Raw genomic sequence first — 16,203 nt, forward strand, 5'->3', positions numbered from 1 at the left:
CACTACCTGATTATAGGTGGCGATTTCAACCTCATTCAAGATCCTGTTCTAGATAGGTCCTCTTCTAAATCCCTTACTCTGTCCAACTCTGCCACTACATTAAGATCTTTTATAAATCGGCTCAGCCTATGTGATCCCTGGAGGTCTTTTAATCCATCCACCAAAGCCTTTTCATTTTTTTTTGTTGATAACAGACTTTTGCATTGGCTCAATTCTAGCGAGTACCACAGAATAGTAAATTCAGTGCTACTACATCAGTTGTAATAAATTTCCCAAACCGCAGCCCTCTTCAGGCGCAGTGGAAACCTTCCCACTTTTTACTGAATAACCCACATTTTAGAAAATTGGCAATTTCTAAATTCTTTAGAAATTGCCAATTTTTTCCACGCAAATGACACCACAGACATCTCACAAAGCACTTTATGGGAGGTGTGTAAGGCATATCTGAGGGTCTGACTCTCAGGTCAACTCAAAAGTATTCACGCACAATTTGCCATCGCCCCCACTGCCTCTCTTTATGATCAACGTCTCAAATTCCAGGCTGAGTTTGGCCTATTGTCGACATCAAAGGTTGAAACTAAATTGTTAAAGACAAAGCAACATCATTTTGAAATAGGAAATAGGGCAGGCAAACTCCTCGCTCAACAGGCTAGAACCGCAGCTCTCTGGAGACTGATCCCTAGGATAAAATAGCCATCAGGGACAGTGGAAACTGACCCAAAATCGGTAAATGATGTGCTCTTTAATTTCTATTATGACTTGTACTCCTCAGAGTGCTCGCCTGAAATCTGGAAGAACCGTAACCTCCTGGAGGTGCTCTCATATCCTGATGTCGATAGCAATCTCACTGGTAAACTAGGCGCACCAATTGAAGAAGTACAGAAGAACTGGTGGAAGTACAGGAGGCGATTGAGCAGCTACAAAATGGCAAATCCCCAGGCCCAGAAGGATTTGTGGTAGAGTTCTACAAAGCGTATTCCAATCTAATAACCCCACATTTGGTTAACGTCTACAACAAATATTTTGAACGTGGATCAGAAGATTCTCGCCAAGGTTATAGCCACGCGTCTGCAGCAAGCCCTACCTGCCCTAATTTAAACAGACCAGACTGGGTTCATGGCTGGAAGGAACTCTTCTTCTAACCCCAGGAGACTTCTAAACATTATTGGCTCCTCCAACCACATCTGAGGTGATAATTTCTTTAGACACTGAGAAAGCGTTTGACAGGGTTGAGTGGGAATACCTGTGCTACGTCTTGTCTAAGTTTGATTTTAACTCCGACTTTGTTGCATGGATTAGACTGCCTTATGACTCTCCAACTGCCCATATCCTTACAAATAGGGTGAGATCGCCCCGTTTTGCCCTTCGTCGGGGCACCAGACAGGGATGCCCCCTCTCACGCCTCCTATTTGCTCTAGCTATTGAGCCGTTTGCCATCTGGCTTCGGAGGAGGGGAGAGTTGAGGGCATTACCAGGAATGATGTCACCCACAAGCTGTCCCTGTATGCAGATGATTTTCTATTATATGTATCAAACCCAGCCTCACCCATCCCTGTTATTACAGACATTCTGAATCAATTTGGCAAATATTCTGGCTACAAATTAAATTTTAGTTAAAGTGAACTTCTTCCTATCAATCACCTGTCTAAGAAGATGCCATCATCCTCCTTTCCATTTAGAGTTATCTTGGACGGGTTTTGGAATTTAGGCATATTTGTCACTGTATCCTTTAAGGACCTTTTCAACAAAAATGTACGCCCTCTTATTGATAAGTGCAAGCTTGATCTGTCTCGCTGGTCCTCCCTCCTTCTCTCCCTATATGGCAGAGTTAACTTCAAGATGAGTTCACTTTAAGACGGTGATTCTCCCTAAATTTCTCTACTTGTTCAAACACATTCAAAATGTTATAAGGCGATACTTCTTTGAGCAGCTAGACCATCTATTCAATTCAATTCAATTCAATTTTATTTATAGTGCCAAATCATAACAAAAGTTATCTCAGGACACTTTACAAACTAAACAAGACCACACACTATGACTTATTTATGATTAACATAGACACAACAATTCGCCCATAGAGTACGGTGGCAACGAAAACCTTCCCTATTACAGGCAGGAACGTCATACAGACCCAGCTCTGTGGAGGACGGCCATCTGTCTTGACCGGTTGGGGAGGAAGAAAAGGAGAGAGAAAGATAGAAAAGACGGACAGATGGACAGACAGAGACAAAGACAGAAACAAAGACAGAGACAGACAAACTTCCAGTAACTATAATAATATCTATAGTAATGTGAATATTACTTATATGTTATGGCAGTTAATACAGCAGAATAGTAGAAACAAGCACAGCTAAGGTTATAGATTATAATAGCAGCAGGAAGCGTCATGCAGGACCGCGGCAGCAGGCACCACCACGATCAGCAGAGACCTGCGAGACGACAAAGCACAAACAACTCCGGGGAAGAAGTTGAATTAGTAACATGCATTGATGAGACATGAATGATACAGAAAGAAAGGAGAGAAGCTCAGAGTATCTGGTAAAGTATTATCCTCCGACAGACTAGGCCTATAGCAGCATCATTAAGCAGAACAAAATCAGCTTAAAAATAACAACATTGCTAAGGGCTCTTAAGTCCGAGCTGTAAGCTTTGTCAAAAAGGAAAGTTTTAAGTTTACTCTTAAATATGGGGACAGTGTCTGTCTTCCGAATAACACTTGGGAGTTGGTTCCACAGGAGAGGAGCTTGGTAGCTGAAGGCTCTGCCTCCGATTCTACCTTTAGAGACTCTAGGACTGACAAGTAGCCCTGCATTCTCAGAGCGCAGCGATCTAGTCGGGTAATACGGTACTATGAGCTCTTTAAGATACGACGGAGCCTGACCAATAAGAGCTTTGTAGGTAAGGAGAAGGAATTTAAATTCTATTCTAGATTTTACAGGTAGCCAGTGCAAAGAAGCTAATACAGGAGAAATAGGTTCTCTTCGATATGTTTTAGTTAGTACACGAGCTGCAGCATTTTGGACCAACTGGAGACTCTTAACAGACTTATTGGAGCAGCCTGATAATAAGGAGTTGCAGTAGTCCAGCCTAGAAGTAACAAATGCATGGACTAGTTTTTCTGCATCTTTCTGAGACACACTGGCCCTCATTCATCAATCTTGCGTGAAAACGGGCGCAGATCTGAGCGCAGAATTGGTCATACGTCAGGACACACGTGTGATTTAGGGCGGCTGTGGCTTGGTGGCAGAGTGGGTCGTCCTCTGTTCGAGAGATTGGTGGTACAATCCCCATCTCCCCCCGGTCCACATGTCGAAGTGTCCTTGAGCAAGACACTGAACCCCAAATTGCTCCCCGTGCTGCGCATGGGTGTGTGAATGTGGTGTGAATGGTTAGATCAGATTAGATGGTATGTAGATGTCCACTGCCATCAGTGTGAATGTCTGTGTGAATGGGTGAATGTGACAAACACTGTGAAGCGCCTTGAGTAGTCAGATGACTAGAAAGGCGCTATATAAGTACAAGTCCATTTACCATTTACCAAGTCCATTTATGAAACATTCGTATCTGACCAATCTCAGCGTACAAATGAGCGGGCCTTCATAAATGTGGCGGCTGAGTTCGATCATCATTAACATGTTATGCCCTTAAATATTCCTGGTTCAAAGGCCTCGCCCACTGAGGTCAAACATGGAGAGAAGAAACGCTGGTAAGAAAAGAAACCACATTTAAAAGCTTGGCATCACAAATCACCTGTACATTTATCGAGTGGACGTTTTTGCGATTGATGAATGCGTAATCATTCATGGATGGTGCCTTCAGCACCATCTCTCTCTCTCTCTATCCCTCTGTCTCCTCCCTCTCTCTCTCTCTCCCTTCCTCTCTCCCTCCCTCTCTATGCCTACAATCAATTGCTCCATAATGTGACTGCTTATGCTTAATGACAGCTGAGGTTTGTTTATTATTTTCAGCCAGATTTTGCTGTGCTGCACCGCAAATCCACAGGCTCAAATTTGTGTACACGATCTCAGACCTGACGTGAGATTTTATCGTAGCTCCTGCTCATGTCCAAATTGATAGATGCAGAAGTTTGCGTGGAAATGGCCCTACGCACGTTTTTCTGCCGTAGGTTCGTTTGATAAATGAGGGCCACTCTTCCTAATTTTCGCAATATTACGCAGGTGAAAATATGCATTCCTTTTTTCTAATTTTATGTGAGAATTGAAGGACATATCCTGATCAAAAAATAACACCCAGATTCCTTACTGTGGTGCTGGAGGACAACACAACATCATCTAGAGTAACAATGTCTTTAGCTATTTAGTTTCGGCGGCCTTCGGGGCCAAGTACAATGACTGCAGTTTTAGGTGAGTTTAACATCAGAAAATTGCAGGTCATCCAGCTTTTTATTTCCTTAATGCACATTTGAAGTTTATCTAACTGATCGGTTTCTTCTGGTTTGATCGACAAATATAATTGAACTCTGTGACTAACTTTAGTGTGCATGGAGGATTTGTCATTAACATGTACAAACTGAGATCTATCTGATAAATTTGACTTAAACCAGCTAAGTGCGGTTCTTTTAATGCCAATTAGATTCTCCAGTCTCTGCAGCAGGATGTGATGGTCAATAGTGTCGAAGGCAGGACTAAGATCTAGTAAAACAAGTACAGAGACAAGTCCTTTGTCTGAAGCTATTAGAAGGTCGTTAGTCATTTTTACCAATGCTGTCTCAGTGCTATGATTCATTCTAAATCCTGACTGGAAATCCTCAAATAACTCATTATTATGTAAAAAGTCACACAGCTGATTGGCGACTAATTTCTCGAGGATCTTAGAGAGAAAAGGAAGGTTAGATAAAGGTCGATAGTTGGCTAGTACCTCAGGATCAAGACTGGGCTTTTTAAGAAGAGGTAAAGTTACAGCTACTTTAAAAGACTGTGGTACATAACCTGCTGATAAAGACATGTTAATCATATCTAATACAGGAGTGCTAGCTAAAGTTAACACTTCTTTAAGTAACCTAGTTGGAATAGAGTCTAGGAGACAAGTAGAAGGCTTTGATGCTGAAATAGTAGATGTTAATTTGTTAAGGTCAACTGTAGAAAAGCAGTCTAAGAACATCAGGTCGTACAGTTGGATCCTGGGTTTGAAGAAAAATTGGTGCCAAGCGAGTTGATTTTGTCTCTAATAGCTATAATTTTGTCATTAAAGAAGGTCATAAGGTCGTTACTACTGAGGGTTATAGGAATACATGGCTCAATAGAGCTGTGGCTCTCTGTCAGCCTGGCGACAGTGCTGAAAAGAAACCTAGGATTGTTCTTATTCTCCTCTATTAAAGATGAGATAGGCTGCTCTGGCATTATGGAGGGCCTATCATATGTTTTTAGACTTTCATGCCAAGCTAAGCGAGATTCCTCCAATTTAGTAGAGCGCCATTTACTTTCCAATTTTCGCGATACTTGTTTTAATTCACAGGTTTGGGAGTTATACCACGGAGCTAACTTTCTCTGTTTCATTATCTTCTTTTTTAACGGAGCAACAGAGTCAAGTGTTGTTCGTAGTGAGCCTGCAACACTGTCAACAAGGTGATCAATTTTAGAGAAACTAACGTTAGTGCAGGAATCTTGAATATTAGGATAAGGCATTACATTTAATACAGATGGAATCGCTTCCTTAAATTTTGTTATAGCACTATCAGATTAACATCTAGTGTAGAAACTTTTGCCCAGAGGTGAGTAGTCCTGTAATACGAATTCAAAAGTTATTAAATAATGGTCTGATAAAATATTATTCTGTGGAAAGACTATTAGGTCATTGATTTCCACACCATAAGCCAAAACAAGGAAGAGGGTGTGATTAAAACAGTGAGTAGGTTTATGTACACTCTGCCTAAAACCAATCAAATCTAATAGAGGGATAAACGCAGTACTAAGGCTATTATTATCAACGTCCAGGTGAATATTAAAATATCCTACAGTGATTACTTTATCAGATTTAAGGACTAAATTTGACAGAAACTCTGAGAATTCAGATAGAAATTCAGAGTACGGACCAGGAGCACAGTACACTATAACAAGTAGAATTGGCTGCACAGTTTTCTATGGTTAAACAAGCCACCCCGTATTAGCTGGGCGGTCTTGCGCTGCCCAATCCTATCCAATACTACTTGGCATGCAACATCAGCAAACTCAGCCACTGGCTTGACAGAGGAGCTGATACAGGCCACTCATGGGCTCTGATAGAACTATGGTCCTCAAAGTTTACAGTCCCTCCTTACCACGCGACTCCCCCTCAACATTCACAATATTTCACAGAACCCGGTTGCTGTCAACTCACTAAAAATTTGGATACAATTTCGTAAACATTATGGACTAAATGAGCCTTCAAACATGGCCCCAGTTGTTAAAAACCATTAATTTCCGCCCTCCTTGTCAGACCCCACCTTCACTACCTGGCGAAACAAAGGTTTGTTTCATGTCAAGGACGTTTACAAAGATAACATATTTACTGATTTTACAGAGCTTGCAGCTAGGTTTGAATGACCTCATACCCATTTTTTCCCTTTTCTCCAAGCCAGGCCCTTTATTAAAATCACCTACCTTCACTCCCCCAACCATCCACCCGGGGCTCCGATTGACTCCCTACTCACCCTCGACCCTAGAGATAGTTTAATCTTCCTTGTTAGAATGCTTGATATATATACGCCGCTATTTTACTCCGAACAAGAAAGTCAATCTGTCCCAAGACACACCTCTGTGCCTCTTTGGATAAAAACACAAGCGGAGGCGACGCTCTCTCCCTTCAGTTCACACTGTACTGTTCGTCTCTTCTTCTGCTCCTCTCTCTCTTGCTGCTCCTCTTTTTTTTGTTGTTAGCAGCACGTAGTCTTTACTCCCCGTGGAGAACACTTCTTTAACTTCAAAGTTTTAATTTTCCTTTGTTCAACTTTGTTGCTCAAAAGTTCGCAAGAAACGTTCCTTGTATATTTTTTTTTCTGACTAAAGTGTTTTTGTTTATTAATCTATTTTATCACCGACTTTGTAAGTCTTCTATGTTCATTTTTTATCTTCCTTCTATTACTATAGTTAAGTCACTTCGTGCTGATCCTTGTTGCATCTGTCAGGCCGGCAGGTTGCATTAAATTTTTGCGATACTAACTCAACAGAACTGGTCAGAACTCTTTTTGACAACCAACGACAGCCAGAGCCAAGCCACCTGAAGGGCCTGAATCAACGCAGGGCTGTGAAGCAGCAGCAGTCCCGCTGCTCCAACTGCGGCAGTCCGACAGTCAACCCAGTTCACAACCGAACTGCAGAGCCATCAATACCGAGCCTCGGTGACCCACAGACCCAGTGGCTCTATCACTGTGAGACGCCTCGGTGACTGGACCACCTCAACGGCGTGAGTAAGGTTGGCACTTTTACTACAGCTCCTGGTTAAGACTGTTGGTGATAATTAGGTTCTGATCGAAGTTCTGTTGATAGGCTATTTAGAGCCAGTTTAAGTCCGCCATAATATAGTAAACCAGCCCCTTAGGTTTGAACTACTCTGGTCTTAAGCTTTTTATATCCACATTTAACCCATTCATTCCTTATCTATTCAGTACTGCATTATTCCGTATTATCCTTGCCAGTTAATCAAATAAATGCTTATAACTTCATGTCGTTGTGAGAATCTTCCCTTCTGTGCAGAGTTGATGGTCACTGTTAGGCTATGGTACGAACGTGTTTGAGATGAGACTGATGAAATTTGAGTAATCAATTACCTTAAGTTCCTAACGGTATTCTTCTACATTAACAGCTATTAAACCTTCACCAAAGTTTAATAAACACCCTGTCTTAGTTGGTTCGGTGCCCTACTTCGAGCTAATTCACAATTAATTTGGTGATTAATCTATTCGAGCCATAATACGTGTAGTCTCTCCTACAGTATTTAAATAGAACCACCATCCACCCAGAGTGACTAGATGCCTCCCCTTTTATTAATATTATATTTTAAAATTATGATTATTATTAAAATGTATTTATCTATCATTCAGTTATTGTTTTTATTATTTGAATATATGTCATTTTAATAACTGTTCTGTTCTGCTGTCTCTTTCTCCTCTTTCTTTTGTCTAACAGTGGGTGGGAAGGGATATGGGTTGATTACGGTTCATTTGTAGTAGCAATTCTCGCTTAGTTAAAAAATGTTGTTGCCTTCAGCCTACACTGTATAGTACAGCTAATTGTTAATCTTCCACAAGTTTCTTCTTACTTTTTGTAACAGTGTATGCAGGAAATGTTGTTGTACGTGGAAGAATATTTAATAAAAAGATGTGTAAAAAACAAACAAAAAAACACCTGTCTAACAAGTTACCACCACTACAAAACTGTGAGGTGGGACTGTTAATTGGTTATGATTGCCAATCAGCTCTAGGTCCATTGGATGTCATCTCAGGTAATGAAAACAAACCATTCGCACAGAGAACTATGCTCAGCTGGAGCATTATAGGGTCAGCCACCCTCCACTTGGATAGACAGGGAAATCAGAGCTTTGTGCACCAAGTAGGAGTAAAGGAAATGCTAATGCCACAAACCACTGATGTGCTGAAAGTTTTCGAATCAGACTTTAACGAAAGGAGTTATGAGGACAAATACGTCTCTCAGGATGATGTTCACTTCATACAGCTACTTAGCGACAACATTAGGTGGAATGGACTGCTTTGGCCCATTTGTCATCAAGCGGAGCCGTAAAGAGTGCAAGAGATATGGCCTCATCTTCACGTGCTTGTCTTCTCGAGCAGTCCATATAGAAATGCTTGAAGACATGTCTACGGACGCCTTTATCAATGCTTTGAGATGTTTCATCAGTCTTAGAGGAGCTGTGATCAGGGCACAAACATTGTGGGAGCCAAAAATGAACTCAAGGAAGCTCTTTAGCATTGTGACACCAAAGCACTGGAAGCCTTCCTGGCAGATAAACAGTGTGAGTTACTCTTCAATGCCCCCTCAGCAAGTCATGCAGGTGGTGTATGGAAGCGGCAAATTCAGACCATTCCCAGTGTCACAATAGCTCAGTATCCAGGCAGGCTGGATGATGCCTCCCTTAGGATGTTGTTCTATGAAGCAATGGCCATTGTCAACAGCCGTCCGTTGAATGTTGATGGAATCACTAACCCCGTGTCACCTCAGCCCTTGACTCCAAACCATCTCATCCTGATGAAATCCAAGGTTGCTTTACCACCCCCTGGAAAGTTTGTGAAAGATGTGTATGCTGCAAGAAGGTGGTGCAGAGTACAATATCTAAGTGAACAGTTCTGGAGCTGATGGAAAAGGGAATACCTCCTGAACGTGGCCACAACGCAAAAGTGGCATGTACCCCGACGCAACCTAAAAGTAAATGACATAGTCATTATCAAAGAAGACCCAATTCCAAGGAACCAGTGGCAACTAGCATGAGTAGTTGAAACTACAGAAGGGACAGACTGTCTAGTTCACAGAGTCAAAGTACAAGTTGGGGGGCGCAAACTAACCAAGAAACAGGACCATCGCTTTAAGCCCTCAATCATTGAACGGCCTATCCAGAAGCTGGTGCTTCTCTTTGTGTAAGTGATGAGCTCCTTCATTGTAGCCCCGGAACCTGTATAGCTAACTTTGTTATTCACCTTCCTTCATTTTAACCCCGGAACCTGTATAGCTAGCTCCCTTGTTTATGTTTCGTAAACTGTAAGCGGAAAGCGCTTGTCGGCAACCTTTCATTCTCCCGGCTCTTCACATCTCCTGAACCTCTATTGTAAAGTAAGTTAGCACATGCACGATCATCTTAATTGTGATTACTCTTCATTTGTACATTTATTACTTACTTATACTCCATATTTTGTGCATAATTAGTCTTACCTGAGCTGTATTTGTGTGTCATTTGTTCATACATACTGCTAGCGGCACATTGAAGAAACTGCCATGTGTGGGTTTTTGCACCCTCGGTGAGCGGAGTGAGGTGTGTATCTTGAATATTGTCTGTGTGTAAAGTGTAGACAAACTTGTGTTAACTAAGCTAAATCTAATTATTGTTATCATATATGTGTTTATTATTTTGAATTACTTTAAGTATTTCTATGTGTAGTGTATAGGAAAATTTAGATGCACTGTGAAATGAGTTTGGCAAATTTGTGTCATGTGAAATGTTATTAAATAAGTTCATTCTGTGCTTATTTTTAGTTTTCAAGGGGCTACTGATAATAAAGAGCTGTGTCAGTTCGACATTCCTGCCTGTTTAATGGAAGGTTTTTGTTTCCATCATACTCAATGTGGGAATTGTTGTGTCTATGTAAATCATAAATAAGTAATAGAGTGTGGTCTATACGTACTCTGTAAAGTGTCCTGAGATAACTTTTGTTATGATTTGGCACCATAAATAAAATTTAATTGAATTGAATTTTTGAGAACAAGATTATGTTCATTAAAATTAAGTTTTATATATTATATTTATATTAAATCCAGTATTCACAGGGAGACCAAGAAGAGACCAACGGACTCTCTCATTCACTCAAAGCTGTCGAAGCTGAAAAATCCAAAAAGACTCTTTTTGACTTAAAGCTGAAGATTTAGGGTTCACAACGAAAGTGAACCTTGATGCTGAATATCCGTTGGGCACGCTATCACATGCCGCTCTCTTGGACAGCCCATCCACTCTTTGGCCTCTGACAAATCCTCTGACGACCTGGTATGATTAGAAATTGCATTTCCATATCATAGCTTTACCATGCCCATTCATTTTCTGTGTTTGTCAAGACCCGGTTCTGTCAGTACCCTCCTCTCTTCCTTTTTTTTTGAGTTTGTCTCCCTCTGTCGTTCTATCCCTGCTTGTGTATGTGTGTTCCTTTTTGTCTAGGTCCGGTAGGCGTTCCCCCCAAGCTGCAGCCTGTTACGCTGATCACCTGTACCACTACAGATACCTTGAGCTGACAGGCATGCAGCGCCGGACCGTTGTAGACCCTTAACTGGTAAAACTATTCCCCCCGGATTGGCATCCCCTTTTTCGTTGTGGTTATCATGCTCCCCGTCGTTAAGTATACTAATCGTGTTTGTTTTTCTGTTTCTCCGTAGTTTCCCGTTTCCCGTCCGTCTTCCTGATCTTCCGTCGTCTCCTCGTTCCTGTTTTTCCCGTGATCGTCTTGTTATTTATATTACCTGTTTTCTCTGTAGTGTTTTGTGTTTGTCTGTTAGTATTATTAATCGTTTGTTTGTACTTTTACTTGGGTCCACCATTTTTGTGTGTTATCCCTGAACCATTCATGACAGTGTCATTCTCATGTGTGTCATTGCATGTTATAATCTATCCTGTATATTGTGTATATAAATATATACATATTTTTTTAGTAAAACCCCCAAATCCCAGCTGTTGTCTTTGATCATTCATGCTGTTTTTCAAATATTTGAGGTCACTTTTTTTTTGAGATTGATAGTTTATTTGATACAATTTATTGAGAAGAGAAACGGATTGAAAAGTATTGTTTTAATTTTTGCAGGTTACCAGGTTTTCATAGGTCTTAGTCCACATTACCTGTCTATACGGTGGTGACCCCTTTTTAATGAGGAATAATAAATTAGCCTAATTAAAACTTACTCATGTAATTAATTATTATATGTGTAGTTCTCTCTTCTTATCCTACACAACAGACAACATTAATAACTTGAATTTATCCGTGGTACAGTACAGTGGATACTGACAGTGGCTGTCAGTTTTGCTAGCTGTGGCTCTTAAACTTTATTAGCTGTAGCTCAGTGGTGGCAAGGAGGGGAAGGTAATTTTTCCGGCCTACATGTGTAAATGTGTTTTTTTATTTATATGTAAATTCTTCCCTTCGTTCCTTTTTCAAGAAAATGATTTGTGACCTTGTCATACCAACTAGGTGTCCCAGGGACCTGACCAGTGTCTTCTTAACTGCCAGCAGAGCTAGGCTGAACAGCCTTGGCCCAGCTGGCGCTGCTGCGCCATGCTACTGTGAAGTGTGACTGCCTGTGAGCATGAGTGTGAGTGACGGGGGGAGAAGCTCGGCAGCTGCCGCTGCTTGTTGGGGTAAGAAACTGCAGAATGACAGAACAGAGTGGCCAAACACAACACTAGTCGATTTTAACAAAGACAAAGTCGCTGGGGATCGGTAAAGTCTCCGGATCAGTTCAGAACAACAGAATGAAAAACTTGGAAAATGCTTCTTTTGACGTTTTTGTAGTTTTATACACAATGACTACATTTACATGCACACTATATTTCAGAAAATGTCAATATTATATAAACATTATATTCAGTTTGGTGGTTGAAGAAAAGAAATGGTGAGGCTGTATCCACTACCAATAAATAACTCTTTTAAGGGCAAAAATGATTTGTGCATATAAACATAGCCATTCTTTCTCTGTCCTGTCAGTTCGGAATAGCCAATTCAATTCTCTTTTTTAAGATATCAGGGCAATTAATCTCATGTGCATGTCCTAGTGATAAGTTCAAAGTCATCATTTGTGAATTCATCACAGCACACACACAGCCTTGTAAATCTCCAAATTTCATGTTTATTAATTTAATCATTTAATCAACATCACATTAATTAAGCTGAAATAGGGCATGTATTTGGACTATGGGAGGAAACCGGAGCACCCGGGGAAAACCCATGCAGACATAGGGAGAACATCCAAACTCCACACAGAAAAGACCAGGCTCTTTGGCTGTGAGGCAACAATGCTAATCATTGTGCCACCATGCTGCCCATATGCTTTTGTAGCAGAAAACCTGAGATTGACTGCCATACAAAGCTTAAGTGCAGTAGCTATGAAATCACTAATAACATGATCTCTGCACAATTTTGGGCCTGAAAGTATGAAGGTAAGGATTGATTTTGATAACAATTATTCAATGGCAAACTAGTAAACCATAATTAATGCGCCAACAATTCACTTGTTGGTACACTGATGATGGATCAACCTAACATTAAAGCCATTTTTGCTTAAATGATTTCGTAGTTGCAAATTGGCTTTGTATGGCAGTATAGTTCTCAGGTGTTTTGCTACAAAGCGTCTATAGAGATCTTCACTCAAGTACATCATCCACTGAGCAGCAACAACAGAAGGTCCTCTTCATCCAGGAAAAAAATCGCTTAATGCCGTTCTTTTTCTTCTTGCCTGTAAATCATCAACAACGTTAAATACCTCTATCATCCCCAGATTAAACAACAACTCAACAACTTAAAAACAAGATTATTATTTCATACCAGAGGTGGTGTGAGAGAGGTTTTCATTGTCCGAGTGGATGCTGGTGGTGTCCGAGATGCTGGTGGCGTCCGAGTAGATGCTGGTGGTGTCCGAGTGAATGCTGGTGGCGTCCGAGTGGATGCTGTTGCCATCCAAGTAGATGGTGGAGACGTCCGAGTGGATGCTGGTGCCATCCAAGTGGATGGTGGAGACGTCCGAGTGGATGCTGGTGCCGTCCAAGTGGATGCTGGTGCCGTCCAAGTGGATGGTGGAGACGTCCGAGTGGATGCTGGTGCCATCCAAGTGGATGGTGGAGACGTCCGAGTGAATGCTGGTGGCGTCCAAGTGAATGCTGGTGGTGTCCGAGTGGATGCTGGTGCCATCCAAGTGGATGGTGGAGACGTCCGAGTGGATGCTAGTGGCGTCCAAGTGGATGGTGGAGACGTCCGAGTGGATGCTGGTGGTGTCCAGAGCGGGGAGAGGAGCTTCAGCAGGGTGGCAACTAAACGTATAAACGTATAAGTACAGAGTTAGCATATGTGGTACCACTTTATTGGAAGAGGTGTGCACCACTGTGTGCACAAGATTGCTGGATTAATACTGTTTATAATAACTATTATACCTATTATTATTAAAGATAGTGCAACTGTTTGCTGCTCATGGAGGAATTGTTGGGTCTCTGTAAATCATGAATAAGTCATAGAGTGTGGTCTTGACCTACCCTATATGTAAAGTGTCTTAAGATAACGTTTGTTATGATTTGGCACTATGAATACAATTGAATTTTATTGAATAAGACTGACATGACACATGCCATTAATATGAAGGAGTCTTTCTGAATATTTATGACTGCTGTTATTAAGTATCCTTCAGAAATGATGTCTTGTTTAATGCAAAGTTAACATTGTTGAAATGTCTATTATGACAACTTGGCATTAAAAGTGTCATCATTTAAAGTGCTTAATGTAAACAATCATAACTATTCAAGACTCCTTCATATTTATTACAGGTGTCATGTCAGTCTCATGCACATCCATTTTTTCCTGATATCTTAAAAGAATCTGGTTACATTATGGTTTCATTTTCTCTCTTCTGTTGGAGACATGAGTGTCACATCAAGAGAACATACTCTCACCTCATTTCATTCTCCAGATCAACTGCCCCTTTAAGTTGTATTCTGTTCTCAGAGGCAGTGGCCTGAACCATGATGACACCACGTGGTAGTGAGTTACTTGTTCTGTTTGATCAAGACAAACAATTAAATGATGTTATTAATAATTACATTCAGCTGATCATAAAACCAGTCAATAGCATTGATTCAGTTGGAGGAGTACCGAATGAAGGATGACCGAACACCTACTTGTCCTCATCACTGAGGGTTTCCTCTTTTGTTTCGTAGGTCCTGCTCTGGGCCTGGCTGGTGCTCGGTGTGGCTTCCATAGACTCCTGAAATTCATCACTATCAAAAGATAAAGTCACAGGGTTAAATTTTGGCCAAAAAACAGGATACCTACTTCCCTTATGTGTTGACATTACTTAACTGTCATCAGCGGTTGGTGTTGACATTGGCTGTGATAAGACCATTCTAATTTTTACTAGGAATAATTTCCTTGAGCTTAAGTAAAGTGGTACCATTTGGACTTGTTATTAATATATTATTAAATAATAAGGCCAGTTTGATGACAGGAAACACCTTACAGAGATGGTTCACAGAGTTTGGGACATATAGCTTTAATTGTTGTTAAAGTAACTGCTAACTGTAACTGTAGGAAGGGACTTGTTGTGTTGTGGATATTTATTGGTGTTTACACTAGCCTGAATGGGAAAGTGCATTACGTCTGATACATACTCACACTATGCTAGTGGTTTATTTAACTCATGACAGCCATTGACAAAAAACAAACTACTTATGACAGTTAAGTGATGTTAATACATAAAGCTGAATATTTTCTTCAGGACAAGCGATCAAATAATGTTATTAATGATTACATACAGCTGATAATAAAACCAGCCAATAGCATTGATTCAGTTGGAGGAGGACCCTATGAAGGATGAGTGAACACCTACTTGTCCTCATCGCTGAGGGTTGCTTCGTTGGTTTCGTTGGTCCTGCTCTGGGCCTGGCTGGTGCTCGGTGTGGCTTCCATAGGCTCCTGAAATTCAGCACTATGAAAAGATAAAGTCACAGGGTTAAATTTTGGCCAAAAAAACAGGATACCTTCTTACCTTATGTGTTTACATTATTAAATTGTCATCAGCGGTTGGTGTTGACATTGGCTGTGTTTAGACCATTATAATTTTATCATGAATATTTTCCTTGAACTCAAGTAAAGTGGTACCATTTGGACTTGTTATTAAGCTATTTTTAAATGTTAAGGCCAGTTTGATGACAGGGAACCGCTTACAGAGATTGTTCACAGAGTTAGGGACATATAGCTTTAATTGTTGTTAAAGTAACTGCTAACTGTAACTGTAGGAAGGGACTTGTTGTGTTGTGTATATTTATTGGTGTTTACACTAGCCTGAATGGAAATGTGCATTATGTCTGATACATACTCACGCTATGATAGTGGTTTAGCTAACTCATGACAGCCATTGAAGAAAAACAAACTACTTTTGACAGTTAAGTAATGTAATTACGTAAAGCTGAATACTTTCTTCAGGACAAACGATCAAATAATGTTATTAATGATTACATTTGGCTGATCATAAAACCATTCAATAGCATTAATTCAGTTGGAGGAGGACCCTATGAAGGATGAGTGAACACCTACTTGTCCTCATCGCTGAGGGTTGCCTCTTTGGTTTCGTTGGTCCTGCTCTGGGCCTGGCTGGTGCTCGGTGTGGCTTCCATAGGCTCCTGAAATTCAGCACTTTAAAAAGATAAAGTCACAGGGTTAAATTTTGGCCAGGAAAACAGGATACTTACTTTCCATATGTGTTTGCATTATTAAATTTTGATCAGCTGTTGGTATTGACA

This window comes from Echiichthys vipera (genome assembly GCF_963691815.1).
Source record: "Echiichthys vipera genome assembly, chromosome: 8".
Taxonomy (NCBI): Eukaryota; Metazoa; Chordata; class Actinopteri; order Perciformes; family Trachinidae; genus Echiichthys; species Echiichthys vipera.